The sequence below is a fragment of the Coregonus lavaretus genome (genome assembly GCF_964263955.1).
Source record: "Coregonus lavaretus genome assembly, contig: HAP1_SCAFFOLD_494, whole genome shotgun sequence".
NCBI classification, from domain to species: Eukaryota; Metazoa; Chordata; class Actinopteri; order Salmoniformes; family Salmonidae; genus Coregonus; species Coregonus lavaretus.
The window spans coordinates 86,554-104,822 of NW_028156337.1; the positions used below are offsets into that span (position 1 = coordinate 86,554).

Below are 18,269 nucleotides of genomic sequence, written 5' to 3' on the forward strand. Positions count from 1 at the left end.
AGATATACTCAAATATTTACAAAAATGTAGATACTGTATATGTACACTGATTTATTTCAGCTTCAGAAGTTGACATACTTGTGGGAGGTGCTTCAGGAAGCATGGGGTGAAATCTCTTCAGATTACCTCAACAAATTGACAACTAGAATGCCAAAGGTCTGCAAGGCTGTAATTGCTGCAAATGGAGGATTCTTTGACAAAAGCAAAGTTTGAAGGACACAATTATTATTTCAATTAAAGATCATTATTTCTAACCTTGTCAATGACTACATTTCCTATGCATTTTGCTATATTTCCTATTCAAACTCATTTCATGTATGTTTTCATGGAAAACAAGGACATTTCTAAGTGACCCCAAACTTTTGAACGGTAGTGTCTGTATATATATATTTGCGAGGAAAAAATACATATGGGGGATTGGAAGTGATGCAGGCAATTACATTGATGGAAGTTACAATATATCTGCAATATTAAAGCTGATCTACCCCCCAAAAATAAAAAATAAAAAATAAAATAACAGAAACACAGCATGGTAGCAATACCACATGGCGACACAACATGGCAGCAGCACAACATGGTAGCAGCACAAAACATGGTACAAACATTATTGGGCACAGACAACCCCACGAAGGCAAGAAGGTAGAGGTAAAAATTCATCACGCAAAGCAGCCACAACTGTCAGTAAGAGTGTTCTTGATTGAGTCTTTGAATGAAGATATGGAGATAAAGCTGTCCAGTTTGAATGTTTTTTGAAGCTCAATCCAGTTGCTAGCTGCAGCAAACTGAAAAGAGGAGCGACCCAGGGATGTGTGTGCTTTGGGGAACTTTAACAGAATGTGACTGACAGAATGGGTGTTGTATGTGGAGGCTGAGGGCTGCAGTATGTGTCTCAGATAAGGGGGAGTGAGGCCTAAGAGGGTTTTCTAAATAAGCATCAACCAGTGGGTCTTGTGATGGGTATACAGATATGACCAGTTTACAGAGGAGTGTAGAGTGCAGTGATGTGTCCTATAAGGAGCATTGGTGGCAAATCTGATGGCCGAATGGTAAAGAACATCTAGCCACTCGAGAGCACCCTAACCTGCTTATCTATAAATTACGTGCCCGTAATCTAGCATTGGAAGGATGGTCATCTGAATCAGGGTTAGTTTGGCAGCTGGAGTGAAAGAGGAGTGATTACGACAGAGGAAACCAAGTCTAGATTTAACGTTAGCCTGCAGCTTTGATATGTGCTGAGAGAAGGATAGTGTACCATCTAGCCATACTCCCAAGTACTTGTATGAGTTGAATACCTCAAGCTCTAAACCCTCAGAGGTAGTAATCACACCGGTAGGGAGAGGGGCATTCTTCTTACCAAACCGCATTACCTTTGTTTTGGAGGTATTCAGAACAAGGTTAAGGGCAGAGAAAGCTTGTTGGACACTTAGAAAGCTTTGTAGTAGAGCATTTAACACAAAATCCGGGGAGGGGCCAGCTGAGTATAAGACTGTATCATCTTCATGTAAATGGATGAGAGAGCATCCTACTACCTGAGCTATGTTGTTGATGTAAATTGAGAAGAGCGTGGGGCCTAGGATCGAGCCTTGGGGTACTCTCTTGGTGACAGGCAGTGGCTGAGACAGCAGATGTTCTGACTTTATACACTCCACTCTTTGAGAGACGTAGTTAGCAAACCAGGCCAAAGACCCCTAAGAGACACCAATACTCCTTAGTTGGCCCACAAGAATGGAATTGTCTACCGTATCAATAGCAGCACAACATTGCTTAGAGGGCACTGGTGACATCATTAAGGACCTTTAAGGTTGCAGTGACACATCCATAACCTGAGTGGAAACCAGATTGCATACCAGAGAGAATATTTTAGACATCAAGAAAGCCAGTCAGTTGATTATTGACAAGTTTTTCCAACACTTTTGATAAACAGGGCAGAATATTATATTAATGAGTGTGGTGGAGTGCATCCGGGGAATGAGAAAACATAACTGTGGCTTGGGCATTGCCAACCCAAAATCCTATGTTGCCCACCCAATTGATTATGCCAGAATCATGTTAAACGGTTAAAATAGCAGTAAGAAAGCTTTGAAACAGACAGAAAATGTCTGGCTGCCCACCCAGACATATCATCCTGAAGCGGCCCTAGGAATCACACAATTTATTGTTTATTGTGAATTATGTTAATGGTTGGCTGAGAAAAAAACGGGGACATTGATATATACTTTCACTTTGATAACACTGTTTCATTCAACAACAATAAGAGCATTAGAGCAGAGAGGCATGTACACTAGTATTTGGTTTATGTCACGAGTGCTGAAGGTGGGTGTGGTGCAGGAATCAAGCGCAGGACGCAGAAACAAAGTCCAAAAGACTTTAGTGAAATATTCACGTAGTACACGAGCACAACAGGCCCGGAGGCGAAATAAAGGCACACACAGGCATCAAACAAAAGGCGCACTAACATGTGCGAAAACCTCTCCAAAACAACGGAGGGAAACACGTAGCACAGAACACCAAACAGAAGCGTAATCACACACAACATCTGACACACACAACGAGAACTAAATAGGACACTAATGAGCACTAACTAGAAACAGGTGTACAACATCAAGACAAAACCAAACGAACATGAAACATACAACGATGGCAGCTAGTACTCCGGGGGACGACGACCGCCGAAACCTGCCCGAGCAAGGAGGAGGAGCAGCCTCGGCAGATTCCGTGACAGTTTATCTAAGCAACAGGTCTGAGATTGCTTCCAGAGTATGTGATCAGAGTTGAACAGTTGGAAATCCCACTCATTGCTCACGGACAGCACCAGCGCTCAATGTCCTTTCCCCCATTCCGCTAAAAAACGCTCAGCACTCACAGGAAAAACAACTGCCGCTCCAAATTCACTCCATTCATAAAATATTAAAATATAAGATAATTTAACAAACACCCTATCTATTTTTGTGACTATGTACCATTTGGTTTTGAAGTAGGCTATTGTAAGAGAGAAGGGTGAATTTGTGGCCTGCAATTTGGGGCGTTATTGCATATGGGCATTCCTCAATCCGCAGGAACCCCTCTTTATACTTCTATTGGCCATTTTTAAACTAGGACTCCGCTACACAGGCAGGAGGCAGGGGCAGTCCAGTACAGTAGGTGGCGGTAATGCACCATAACATTGGATGCCAACCGCCGATAAACCCCACAGAAGAAGAGCTTGATATGTCAATGGTAGACAGTGTCCTTCGCCTTCGCCTGTCGAGCACTGTTTTCCCGCGGGAATGCCCACATGCAGGAACGGCGAATTGCGAGCCGCAATGACACTCTATTGTCGTAAGAAGTTTCAACATTACAACAACATGTCATAGGCTTTTAAACAAGGACCTAACTGATTAAATGCGGCTGCTGTGTTAAAAAACTAATAGCTTTTTCTCTAATCTATTGATGATCAGATACTTCAGTTGTAACAAAACATTTTTTTTTTGCATTGTTGGTTAAGGGCTTGTAAGTAAGCATTTCACTGTAAGGGCTACACCTGTTGTATTCGAAGCATGGGCTACCGAGTGACGCAGCGGTCTAAGGCACTGCATCTCAGTGCTTGAGGCGTCATTACAGACCCCCTGGTTCGATTCCAGGCTGTATCACAACCGGCCGTGATTGGGAGTCCCATAGGGCAGTGCACAATTGGCCAAGCGTCGTCCGGGTTTGGCCGATGTAGGCTGTCATTGTAAATAAGAATTTGTTCATAACTGACTTGCCTGGTAAAATAAAAATGTGCCAAATTTGATTTGATTTTAACTAGCTCAGTTGCGCTCACATTTTTTAGTTGATAAACAACTTTAGCAATGTTACAAACTTAGACTCCTCTTTTTTAACAATAGCCTATATAGAAATCAAAATGTCTCTGGGTAGGGTAGACGTAACATTGTAAACGTAAATCCAGGACACTTCAATTAGTATGATATGTTAAGTTTCTTATGGTATGTACAGTATTCATTTATGGATGTCCATCATCCATTTCGAATTATATGTTATGAATTACAATATTCGTACAATATGTTATGAATTACAATTCGTACAATATGTTATGAATTACAATTCGTACAATATGTTATGAATTACAATATGTTGTGGCTAACGTTAGCTAGGTGGCTAATTTTAGCTAGGCTAGGAGTTAGGGGTTAAGGTTAGTGATAATGAAACCAGAAACATGTCTGTGAACATCCCAGATGCTAGATGGCACTGTCAGGGGAAACCTCAAGACGGGCTATATTTATAACGTGTTAGAAGTGCTGCTGCTTAGAGTCTGAGGGGTATGATGATGTGAGACTGCTGTGCTGAATTTTTACATGGCTATTGAAAGTGACTGTACCTGAATCCCAAATGACACCCTATTACCTAGATAGTGCACTACTTTTGACCAGAGCCCTAGGGTTCCATTCGTGAGGCAAGTTGTATCTGCAGCATTGGAATCCTCTGGTGCCCACACTGTAATGGAAAACTGTAATTTATACGGTAATTTGGATATTAACAGTAAAATACTCTGACATTTTTTATTGCAGCATACTGTAAGTTATGGCGCATTGTGGGAAAATATTGTGGGCAGGGAAAGAATTGTTGTGTTTTGTGGCATTTTTCAAATGTGAAAAAGGGGGCCCTGGGGAAGAAAGGTTGGGAACCCCTACTCTACAAGTGCAAGTGATATATAACACCAAATATTCATTGATATGCTGTAATGTGTAAACACATTATCTAACAGCCACCCTGCTTGCACCAATCTCTTGTAATTACAGTAAAATACTGTGAAATACAAACCCCCTCCCCTCAATGAATTTCATTCATTCAGATTATGGTGGCATTTACTTTTGTACAGTATAATACAATAAATGTACTTGCTTTGATACCATAACTAGATTATATTACAGTAGATTACAGTAGTATGAAATACAGAGATTTACTTTCAGTGCCTTGCAAAAGTATTCATCCCCCTTGGCGTTTTTCCTATTTTACAACCTGTAATTTAAATGAATTTTTATTTGGATTTCATGTAATGGACATACACAAAATAGTCAAAATTGGTGAAGTGAAATGAAAAAAAAGATGTTGATTCAAAGAATTCTAAAAAATTAATAACGGAAAAGTGGTGCGTGCATATATATTCACCCCCTTTGCTATGAAGCCCCTAAATAACATCAGGTGAAACCAATTACCTTCTGAAGTCACATAATAAGTTAAATAAAGTCCACCTGTGTGCAATCTAAGTGTCACATGATCTCAGTATGTATATACACCTGTTCTGAAAGGCCCCAGTGTCTGCAACTCCACCAAGCAAGGGGCACCACCAAGCAAGCCGCACCATTAAAACCAAGTGGCTCTCCAAACAGGTCAGGGACAAAGTTGTGGAGATGTACAGATCAGGGTTGGGTTATAAAAAAATATCAGAAACTTTGAACATCCCACGGTACACCATTAAATCCATTATAAAAAAATGGAAAGAATATGGCACCACAACAAACCTGCCAAGAGAGGGCCGCCCACCAAAACTCACGGACCAAGCAAGGAGGGCATTAATCATAGAGGCAACAAAGAGACCAACGATAACCCTGAAGGAGCTGCAAAGCTCCACAGCGGAGATTGGAGTACATGTCCATAGGACCACTATAAGCCGTACACTCCAAAGAGCTGGGCTTTACGGAAGAGTGGCCAGAAAAAAGCAGTTGCTTCAAGAAAGAAATAAGCAAACACATTTTATGGTTGCCAAAAGGCATGTGGGAGACTCCCCAAACATATGGAAGAAGGTACTCTGATCAGATGAGACTAAAATCGAGGTTTTGTCCATCAAGGAAAACACTATGTCTGGCGCAAACCCAACACTTCTCATCACCCCGAGAACACCATCCCCACAGTGAAGCATGGTGGTGGCAGATTCATGCTGTGGGGATGGTTTTCATCGGCAGGGACTGGGAATCTGGTCAGAATTGAAGGAATGATGGATGGCGCTAAAGACAGGGAAATTCTTGAGGGAAACCTGTTTAAGCCTTCCAGAGATTTGAGACTGGGATGGAGGTTCACATTCCAGCAGGACAATGACCCTAAGCATACTGCTAAAGTAACACTCGAGTGGTTTAAGGGGAAACATTAAAATGTCTTGGAATGGCCTAGTCAAATCCCAGACCTCAATCTAATTGAGAATCTGGTGTATTTATTTTTTATTTTTCATTCACCTTTATTTAACCAGGTAAACCAGTTGAGAACAAGTTCTCATTTACAACTGTGTCACGTACGTTGATGAATGGGTCAGACCAAGGTGCAGTGTGATATGCAAACATGTTTATTTGACTTATAAACACAACGACAAAACAAGAAACGAAACGTGAAGTCCAAGGTACACAAACAACATACCTCACACAAAACAAGATCCCACAACCCACTAGTGCCAATAGGCTGCCTAAGTATGGTCCCCAATCAGAGACAACGAGCGACAGCTGCCTCTGATTGGGAACCACACCGGCCAACATAGAAATAGACATACTAGATTCTACAACAAGAACTAACACAACAAAGAATACACACAGCCTGAATCAACATATAAGCGTCCCCTGAGTCAGGGCGTGGAACAGGCCGGGCCGGGCTGGCGACGCGCACCACTGGCTTGGTGCGAAGAACAGGAACAGGCCGGGCCGGGCTGGCGACGCGCACCACTGGCTTGGTGCGAAGAACAGGAACAGGCCGGACCGGGCTGGCGACGCGCACCACTGGCTTGGTGCGAAGAACAGGAACAGGCCGGACCGGGCTGGTGACGCGCACCACTGGCCAGGTGCGAGGGACAGGAACAGGCCGGACCGGGTTGGCGACGCGCACCACTGGCTTGGTGCGAGGGGCAGGAACAGGCCGGGCCGGTGACGCGCACCACTAGCTCGGTGCGAGGGGCAGGAACAGGCCGGGGCGGGCTGATGACGCGCACCACTATCTTGGTGCGAGGGGCAGGAACAGGCCGGACCGGGCTGGCGACACGCACCACTAGCTTGGTGCGAGGGGCAGGAACAGGCCGGACCGGGCTGGCGACGCGCACCACTGGCTTGGTGCGAGGGACAGGAACAGGCCGGACCGGGCTGGCGACGCGCACCACTTGCTTGGTGAGGGGAGCAGGAACGGGCCGGACCGGACTAGCGACATGCACCACTTTCTTGGTGCGAGGAGCGGGACTGGGTTCCTTTATTAACCCCCGCTCCTTCTGCTGCCTAACCAGCTCCTCTCGCCGTGCCTCTACACTTTTCTTCTCCCTTTTAGCCTCCTGTAGCCTCGTCATCCACCCCGTGTGCCCCCCCCAAACATTTTTATTGGGGTTGCCTCTCGGGTCTCCGTCGTTGGCACGGTTGGCGCCGTTTCACCTCTCCTGCCTGGGCATCTACAGTGGGGAAAAACAGTATTTAGTCAGCCACCAATTGTGCAAGTTCTCCCACTTAAAAAGATGAGAGAGTCCTGTAATTTTCATCATAGGTACAGGTGTATACAGTTGAAGTCGGAAGTTTACATACACCTTAGCCAAATACATTTAAACTCAGTTTTTCACAATTCCTGACATTTAATCCTAGTAAAAAATCCCTGTTTTAGGTCAGTTAGGATCACCACTTTATTTTAAGAATGTGAAATGTCAGAATAATAGTAGAAAGAATGATTTATTTCAGATTTTATTTATTTCATCACATTCCCAGTGGGTCAGAAGTTTACATACACTCATTTAGTATTTGGTAGCATTGCCTTTCAGTTGTTTAACTTGGCTCAAACGTTTCTGGTAGCCTTCCACAAGCTTCCCACAATAAGTTGGGTGAATTTTGGCCCATTCCTCCTGACAGAGCTGGTGTAACTGAGTCAGGTTTGTAGGCCTCCTTGGTCGCACACGCTTTTTCAGTTCTGCCCACACATTTTCTATAGGATTGAGGTCAGGGCTTTGTGATGGCCACTCCAATACCTTGACTTTGTTCTCCTTAAGCCATTTTGCCACAACTTTGGAAGTATGGTTGGGGTCATTGTCCATTTGGAAGACCCATTTGCGACCAAGCTTTAACTTCCTAACTGATGTCTTGAGATGTTGCTTCAATATATCCACATAATTTTCCTTCCTCATGATGCCATTTTTTTGTGAAGTGCACCAGTCCCTCCTGCAGCAAAGCACTCACACAGCATGATGCTGCCACCCCCGTGCTTCACGGTTGGGATGGTGTTCTTCGGCTTGCAATTTACCCCCTTTTTCCTCCAAACATAACGATGGTCATTATGGTCAAACAGTTCTATTTTTGTTTCATCAAACCAGAGGACATTTCTCCAAAAAGTATGATCTTTGTCCCCATGTGCAGTTGCAAACCATAGTCTGGCTTTTCTATGGTTGTTTTGGAGCAGTGGCTTCTTCCTTGCTGAGCGGCCTTTCAGGTTATGTCGATATAGGACTAGTTTTACTGTTGATATAGATACTTTTGTACATGTTTCCTCCAGCATCTTCACAGGGTCCTTTGCTGTTGTTCTGGGATTGATTTGCACTTTTTGAACCAAAGTACGTTCATCTCTGGGAGACAGAATGCATCTCCTTCCTGAGCTGTATGACAGCTGTGTGGTCCCATGGTGTTTATACTTGTGTACAATTGTTTGTACAGATGAACGTGGTACCTTCAGGCATTTGGAAATTGCTCCCAAGGATGAACCAGACTTGTGGAGGTCTACCATTTTGTTTCTGAGGTCATGGCTGATTTCTTTTGATTTTCCCATGATGTCAAACAAAGAGGCACTGAGTTTGAAGGTATGCCTTGAAATACATTACAGTTACACCTCCAATTGACTCAAATGATGTCAATTAGCCTATCAGAAGCTTCTAAAGCCATGATAACATAATAATAATAATATGCCATTTAGCAGACCCTTTCATCCAAAGCGACTTACAGTCATGCGTGCATACATTTTTGTGTATGGGTGGTCCCGGGGATCGAACCCACTACCTTGGCGTTACAAGCGCCGTGCTCTACCAGCTGAGCTACAGAATTTTCCAAGCTGTTTAAAGGCACAGTCAACTTAGTGTATGGAAACTTCTGACCCACTGGAATTGTGATACAGTGAATTATAAGTGAAATAATCTGTCTGTAAACAATTGTTGGAAAATGTACTTGTGTCATGCACATAGAAGATGTCCTAACCGACTTGCCAAAACTATAGTTTGTTAACAAGAAATTTGTGGAGTGGTTGAAAAACAAGTTTTAATGACTCCAACCTAAGTGTATGTAATCTTCCGACTTCAACTGTATATACTGAGATCATGTGACACTTAGATTGCACACAGGTGGACTTTATTTAACAAATTATGTGACTTCTGAAGGTAATTGGTTGCATCAGATCTTATTTAGGGGCTTCATAGCAAAGGGGGTGAATACATATGCACGCACAACTTTTCCGTTATTTATTTTGTTGAATTTTTTGAAACAAGTAATTTTTTTCATTTCCCTTCACCAATTTTGACTATTTTGTGTATGTCCATTACATGAAATCCTAATGTAATGGATTTACATGGGGCGCCATGCCCACACGAGTGCAATTGTTTTCCTTGTCCCTGCCGGAGACACTGGCAATGAGGGAGTATATCGACGAGGCACTCGTCAAGGGTCTCATCTGCCCCCTCTACCTCACCGCGGGCGCGGGCTTCTTCTTCGTGGGCAAAAAGGACGGTGGGCAGCGGCCGTGCATTGATTACCAGGCGCTCAATGACATCACGGTTAAGAACCGCTACCCACTCCCCCTGACGGCATTCGAGTCATTGCAGGGAGCCCGGGTCTTCACCAAGCTGGACTTACGAAATGTTGCCAATGCGCCTGCGGTGTACATTTACTAGTTAGCTAGCACTGTAGTGGCATCTAATATAGGATACTTGTATCAGCTGTTATAGATTAATTTCATGACGATGAGCTCCTACATGTGCTCCAGTATTAAAGTTGCCCTCCAGTGGCCGCCACATCTGGAACTCCAAGACGGACAGATAGACACACACACACACATACACACACAGTGTGAGAGCTGGGTAAAATAGAATAACGCAAAAACAAATGTTGCTATTCATAGGTTGCACCTCCGTCACTGGGTTACATCATGCCATTGTTATGAACGTTCTCAAGCCGCCCACTGGCGCCTTAGTGGTGTGATAAATGGAAGCTAATGGCTGTTTAGTCTAAATAACACTATAGTGGCCTGGAAATATGATGGCATTGCTAAAGTAGACAAATGTTTAGTAGGAAACAACTTTGCCATCATTATCATGTCGTCAAATGGATGGCAACGTTGTCATTAGCTAACAAAGTTATTCAAAAATAGCTATCAATGCTAATGTTAGCTAGCTAGCTAAAATCGGTGGTCTCCCCTAAATCTTAGCTATCTAGCTAGCTAACGTTATACTGCACCTAAAGTCAATCTGATGACATCAAAATGATGAAAATATGTTTTCCTACTAATTATTTGCCTCATTTTGCAATGTCATTGTATTTCCAAGCCACTCTAATGCACTTTTTATGAAATCATGTGTTGACAATGCATTGAATAGAATACTCGATCAGTCGAACATGCTTCTCAGATAGGGGCTTGCTTGTTCCTGAGAATAGCCATTGCTAACTACCATAGTGACCCCTCAGTCGCTAATTTCAGCGCATTATTCATATATTTTGCTTGCTAGTTGTTGGCTGTGCTAGAAATGAAATAATAATTTTGTTTCAGTGCACCTTCCAAATGTGAAATTACAAGACAAAAAGGACACTTAGCTAGCTAAGCTGTTCCTCTATGTCGTCTTTCTTGTTTGTGAAGGTAAGGTAGCTAGCTGGCTAATGTCATTCCCAGAGACTTCCACACAAATGCGCACTCCATTGGGGACTTGAATATGAAGTAAACACCTGACTGTGTTATGAGTCACCACATATCCCACTTGGATGCGTTTAAGATTAATTTGTATCCATAAAGCTTCCCATGTCAGCCTAGATCAAGAAGGAGTAATGCTATGTCAAGGAGGTCCAATTGTTTTTTCCGTCTGTAGAGCCTTAGAGAACTCAGAATTCTCTGCAATGTATGTAAAGTATTGACAACACCATCTATATTGCTCAATGACACTAATATTTTCCAATGCCTCAAAAATAAAAGTTGATCAACTCAAGCAAACCGGCCATAATGTCAACCTGTGCATGAGAGGAAGCCAAGCTTGCCGAGTAGCCTATGCTAATGTTTCGGCATAATAAAGCTATTTCTCATAATAACTTGCAACCAGATTATTTCATAATAACAACATCTTTCTCATTATAACGTTAAATAGCTCAGCATCCTTAAGCTATTGGGTGTCAGTCAGAGTTATTTAACAGTATATTTAGTGAATGGGCAAGCTAAGGATGTTGATGTAAGTCATAATATTAGGAAAAGTGTATTTGATGGTTTTCATTTCTGCAGCTAGCTTGGCTGGCTAGCTGTTTCGGTAGCTACTGGCTGGCTAGCTAGCTGAGACCAAAGAGATGAGAGAACAATTTTCTGACTGAAGCACATATCTTCTGACAGTTACACAACTAGATACTAACTAGATATTTAACCCTGTTTAAAATGGACAATGTTGAGGTGGTAGAACTGACAATGACATTAATCATAGTGGTCATATAACCTATTCCATTCTACATGTAAACATGCTTGGCTCATGGCAGGTAGCCTAGAGGTTGGAGCGCTGGGCCAGTAACTGAAAGGTCGCTGGTTTGAATACCAAAGCTGAAAAATGTGTCAATGTGTCCATGACCAAGGCAGATAACAACACATTTCACTGCATTTATCAGTTATATGTTATTTAATCTTTTTGGTATTTCCATATACAGTACCAGTCAAATGTTTGGACACACCTGCTCATTCCAGGGTTTTTCTTTATTTTTACTGTTTTTTACATTGTAAAATAATAGTGAAGATGCCAAACTATGAAATAACACATATGGAATCATGTGGTAACCAAAAAAGTGTTAAACAAATCAAAATATATTATAGATTTGAGATTCTTCAAATAGCCACCCTTTGCCTTGATGACAACTTTGCACACTCTTGGCATTCTCTCAACCAGCTTCATGAGGTAGTCACCTGGAATGCATTTCAATTAACAGTTGCGCCTTCTTAAAAGCTAATTTGTGGGATTTCTTTCCTTCTTAATGTGTTTGAGCCAATCAGTTGATAGCCCTATTTGGTAAAATACCAAGTCCATATTATGGCAAGAACAGCTCAAATAAGCAAAGACAGTCCATCATTACTTTAAGGTCAGTCAATACGGAATATGTCAAGAACATTTTTACATTTTAGTCATTTAGCAGACGCTCTTATCCAGAGCAATTAGGGTTAAGTACCTTGCTCAAGGGCACATCGACAGATTTTTCACCTAATCGGCTCGGGGATTAGAACCAGCGACCTTTCGGTTACTGGCACAACACTCTTTTTTTTTTTTTTTTTATATACTTTGTTTATTGAATTTTCAGTACCAGCATTTAGTAAATAATTGCACTTGAAAGTTATTTGGTATGAATATGGAACAACAATTTGAAGACAACGATACAGCAAAACATGGAGAGACAGACATGAAAGAAAAAATAGACATTAAGTACATAAATAAGATAAAACACAAAAAAAAAAAATATAATAATAATAATAATAATAAAAATAAAAATAAAAATGAAAGGAAGAATATCTGTTTTGATCCAGTTGTTATAGGTCAGCTAGCACAGTTATTACCGTCCTTAACATCCGAGATGTCGTATATGCACATACCAGGCTTCTTACATCACCAATATATAAATATACATCACTCTGGAACTGCAGGGAAATGTATTCTTTTAACATAAGAAAAGAAGGGAGCCCACTTTGCATAAAATTTGTCTACAGACCCATTGAGTGTCTGTTTTATTTTCTCCAACTTTATGCAATTCAAAATAGATTTAATCCAAAGAGCATGAGAAGGGGCTGCAGAGGATTTCCATCTAAGTAAAATTAATCGTCTCGCTAACAACGTGACAAAGGCAATTACATCCTTATTCATTTTGGTCAATTGTATTGTGGGTAAGGAAACTCCAAATAATGCAATGAGAGGGTCTGGCTCGATCTGTGTGCCGCTTAATTCTGAGAGTGTGTTAAAGATGTCTTTCCAGAAACCAACAAGAGATGGGCAGCACCAAAACATGTGCACATGATTAGCAGGGGACTGGTTACATCGAACACAATTAGGGTTCACATCCTTGTAAATTTTTGATAGTCTTGCTTTGGTCCAGTGGGCACTATGAATGAGTTTGCATTGGATGAGGCCGTGTCGAGCGCAAATAGAAGAGCTATGTACCCTTTTGAGTGCCCCTTCCCATAGTTCATCAGATATTTCCTCACCCAGTTCCTCCTCCCAAGAGGATTTGATATTGTTTAATGAGATGGCTTGTAGTGAGCAAATTTGACTATAGATTATTGACAATGTGCCTTTCTGATTAGGAAGTGGGGTGAGAAATGTGTCGAACTGTGTTCCACTAGAAAGGTTGGGGAATCCTGGATCTATGCTGCGGATGTAACTCCGGACTTGTAAGAACCTAAAAAAATGATGTCTGGGGAGACCAAATTTAGCTGATAGTTGTTGAAACGTACTAAATGTATTGTTAGTATACAGATCTCTGAATCTTTTAATACCGAGATTAGACCATGTTGAGAAAGCACCATCAATCATAGATGGGGGAAAAGCTGGGTTTGAGGCTACCGGAGCCAAGGAAGAGGTTGTTTGAAACCCAAAGTGGCGCCTAAATTGATTCCAGATCTTCAATGTTGTTTTGACACATGTATTATTGGTGAAGGAGGAGTAAGGGCCTGTAATAGAGGAGTGAGCGAGGGAAGACAGTGATGCCGGTGTAGACGAGGCAGCCTCCATCTCCAGCCAAGTTGGGGGTGGGAATATTACTCTGCTCTGCAACCAGTACTGAATGATCCTAAGGTTAGCGGCCCAATAATAGAATCTGAAATCTGGTAGAGCTAGACCGCCGTCTGGTTTGGGCCTCTGCAAGAGCTGTTTTCGCATCCTAGGAGGCTTTTTGTCCCATATAAAGGGTAGAATTAGGCCGTCGATCTTTTTGAAAAATGTATTGGGTAGAAATATTGGAAGGCACTGATAGAGGTATAAGAATTTAGGGAGAGTATTCATTTTAATAGAGTTAATTCTAGCAACTAAGGAGAGGTGTAGCAAAGACCACCGTTCCAAATCGTCCTTAGTACGGGTTAAGAGAGGAGCAAAGTTGGCTTGAAAAAGGTTTTCAAACCTAATTGTGACATGTACCCCGAGATAAATAAAACTACTGTGAGCTATTTTAAATGGCAAGTTATGTAAAGGGGATTTTTTTGCAGCCATGTTGAGTGGCATCAATTCACTTTTACTGAGATTTAGTTTATACCCTGATATGTGACCGAAGGATGCGAAAGTGGCAAGGGCAGCAGGGACAGAGACAGAAAGATTGGATGTGTATATTAATAAATCATCTGCATATAAAGACAGTTTGTGTTCGTGCCCGTATCTGACTATGCCTTTGATGAGGGGGTTGGAGCGAAGTGCTATTGCAAGTGGCTCTATGGCGATGGCAAACAGTAAGGGACTTAAAGGGCAACCCTGACGTGTCGATCTTTGCAAAGGGAAGCGATCTGATTGAGTGTTATTAGTCCTGACAGAGGCTTGGGGGGATGAGTACAGAAGTTTTATCCAGGTCATGAATTTGGAGCCAAAGCCAAATTTATTTAGAGTGTAAAAAAGGTATTTCCATTCCACCCGATCAAACGCTTTCTCCGCGTCCAGGGATATAATGGCTTCAGAGGTATTGTCGACAGAAGGATTGTATATAATATTAAATAATCTTCGGAGATTGAAGAATGAGTGTCTATTTTTTATAAATCCTGTTTGATCCGGAGAGATAATTGATGGGAGGACTGTTTCTAGCCGCGTTGCCAGAATTTTGGCTAGAATTTTATAGTCCACATTTAGCAGGCTAATTGGACGGTATGATGCACAGTCAAGAGGGTCTTTGTTTTTTTTAAGAATAACACAAATGGTTGCTTGAGTGAGAGTATGTGGGAGAGCACCATTTACAAATGCATCATTGTACATTTCAATTAGAATAGGGGCTATTTTGGTGATACACTTTTTATAAAACTCTGTCGGGTAGCCATCAGGTCCTGGGCTTCTCCCAGATTGAAGGGATTTGACAGCGTTAGACAGTTCTTCAACAGTGATCGGCTGCTCTAATTTTTTTACCAAGTCCCGGCCGACCGAAGGCACAGATAGTGAGTGGAAGAAATTATCCAATTCCAGTGTATCCGCTTTACTTTCAGAGGTATATAGAGACTGGTAAAATCTCTTGAACTCCTCATTGATCCCCCCAGGATCTAATGATATCCCAGATGATGTACGAATTTTTGTAATCTGAGATGATGATGATTGTTGACGTAACTTGTGAGCTAATAATTTACTGGCTTTCTCTCCTTGTTCATAGTAAGTGCTCCTAGACTTGACAAGCATTTCAGTAACCTGGTCTGTTAATAGTGTGTCAAATTCTGCTTGCAGAGTTAAACGTTCCTTATAAATATCCGGGGATGGTGAAACGGCATAAATGTCATCTAATTGGGCAATACAGCGTGTTAGCATAGATAACCTATTCCTTTTCAATTTGTTCTCATGTGCGGTGTAGGAGATAATTTCACCTCTGATATAAGCTTTCAAAGTTTCCCAGAGAGTAGACGCAGAGATGTTTGGGGTTCTATTTGTAATCATGAAAAAGTCGATTTGACTCAAAACAAAATTGACAAAGTGTTCATTACTGAGCAGTTGAGTTTTTAGTCGCCAAGGCGGTCGCTGATTGTCAACATTTTGAAAAGCTACTTCCATAGTAACAGGGGCGTGGTCAGATACAACAATTGGGTTATATGAACATGAAGTTATGGAGTGGAGGAGCCGGTCATCAACAAGGAAGTAGTCTATGCGCGTAAAAGTGTGGTGAACCGATGAGAAAAAAGAGTATGCTTTCCCAGCTGGATTAACCATTCTCCAAGGATCTGAGACTGCGAATTCAGACATAAAGGTTCGAACAACTCTAGCTGAGGTTGATAGGGTGGTAGGTTTAGTGGAGGATCGATCCAATTGTGGGTCTAACCAACAGTTAAAGTCACCTCCTAAAATCAACATATGGGTGGACATATCTGGGAGTGTAGAGAAAACCGATTTGAAAAAATCACCATTGTCCCAATTAGGAGCATAGATATTAACAAGAAGAACCTTTGTATTGAGCAGCCTACCACTGACAATTATATATCTACCATGGGGATCTGCGATCACCTTAGAACATGTAAAAGGTACCGATCTGTGAAGTAAAATAGCCACCCCTCTCGCCTTACTCTGAAATGAGGAATGGAACACCTGACCCACCCATCTGCACCTAAGACTTGAGTGTTGTGATACCTTCAGATGAGTTTCTTGGAGAAAGATGATGTGAGCTTTCAAATGATGAAGATGGTGTAGCACCTTACTACGTTTAACTGGGTTATTTATGCCCCTGCAGTTCCAAGTAAGAAAATTAAAGCCATTCCCTCCAGCAGTATGGGCTACACTAGGCTGAGTCATATCTTAAGAGAGAGAGAGGATGTGTAAAGGACAAGGTACAATGTAAACTGAAGATCTTAGTTGAACCTAAAAACGCAAATGTAAAAAACAAAGACAAACGAAGAGGCACAAAAAACATATACAAACTATATACAAATAGAGAGTGAACAAACCCTTCCCTCACACCCGCCCTTGCCGAAGCATCTCCCCAAATGAGATGCAAGCAAAACCCTAAATACGAAGAAAGTTTAGAGCTAAGCATGATAACTCTTACTCTGTGCTACCTAAGATTAGTGACCATTTAACTAGAGTAAGCCAAACATGAATAGAATGGTCCCCAATAGAGTCTAAGGAAAACTATCCTCGATTAAGAGAGGTTTAACCTCGACGCAGATGGTAAATGATCAGACTGAAACAGCCATGCAGACCCCCAGATATTGGCATTAGAGGCGGCAAACCTGGGCTGGAAATAAAGAGATAAAGAAGAGAATGACATTCATATGTCGATGAACCCAGCAGAGATGGCTTCGTTAGTCACCCATTCGGCCTGCTAACTAGCCTGCTAGGAAGTCCAGCTAGCCAACCATTTGTTACAAACCATGCGGTACAACAGCCGCTTTCACGTTCTTGTTGATGAAATCTGCCGCTATAGCCGGGTCCTCGAATCTGTGCATGGAGCCGTCCGGTAAAGTCAGTCTCAAAACCGCAGGGTAGATGAGGCCGAACTTCACGCCCGGGCAGGTGTGTAGTTGGCGTTTCACAGCTCCAAAGCTAGCCCGCCTCTTAGCCACAGCTGTTGTGTAGTCCGCAAATATCGAGACTCTTTTACCCTTATGTAGAAGAGGGGATGCTTCTCCCGATCTTCTCAGTATGTCGTTGCGGACGTGAAAGAAATGCACCCTGATGACAAATGGTCGTGGGGGTTCTCCATCCCTGGGTCGGCTACGCAGAGTGCGGTGAGCCCGGTCTAGCAGTGGCTTCTCCTCTAGCCCGAGCAGCTCCTGAAGTAGCTGGGCCATGTACTCAGTGGGTCTTGGGCCCTCCACTCCCTCCGGTATTCCCAGTAGACGAATGTTGTTCCTCCGCATTCTACTTTCCATATCTTCGCATCTATTATCGAGGAATGCCACCCTAGTTGTCAATGAGCCGACGTTAGCCTCTAGCTCGCTAATGCGAGTGCTGTGGTCTGTAGCCCCTCGCTCCAAATCCGATAAAGTCACCCCATGTGCGTCGAGCTTATTCTGTATACTCTCGATAGATTTTTTAAACTAGTCTTTGATCGTTGATATCTCTGACCTGAGGTTGGTAGAGAGACAGTCAATTTTTCCGAAAATGTCGGCTTTGAGGGTGCCTATCACGGATTGTAGCATCTCCACAGTCAGTGTTTCCGTGGGGCCGGCATTGGTAGCGTTCGGTGGCGGGGGTGAGTCGGGAGAAGTTGCAGGCTTGTTGCGGCCTGCTCTTGCAGACTCTGTTTTTGGTCGGGTTGATGTCATTACGAATTTAAATTTATTATACTTGAACTGAGTTGTTTATGGGTCTCTTCAGACGCCTGGGCAAACAGAAATGTATGCAGTTTTGCAAAGTTAAATATATAAATTTGGTCACTAACTCAGGAGCGATAGGGAGACGCGTGCTA

At 42.4% G+C, this 18,269-nt stretch overlaps 1 pseudogene across 1 annotated transcript in view; it reads right to left on the reverse strand.

The window, feature by feature from the left end:
- LOC311126452 (2-hydroxyacyl-CoA lyase 1-like) overlaps window positions 1-17,718 on the reverse strand; it is an 86,786-nt pseudogene extending 69,068 nt beyond the window's left edge. The window contains exon 1 of the transcript in view: window positions 17,229-17,718. The product of the transcript in view is annotated as a 2-hydroxyacyl-CoA lyase 1-like (transcript). The remainder of the gene's footprint in view (window positions 1-17,228) is intronic.
- Window positions 17,719-18,269: the final 551 nt, after the last annotated feature.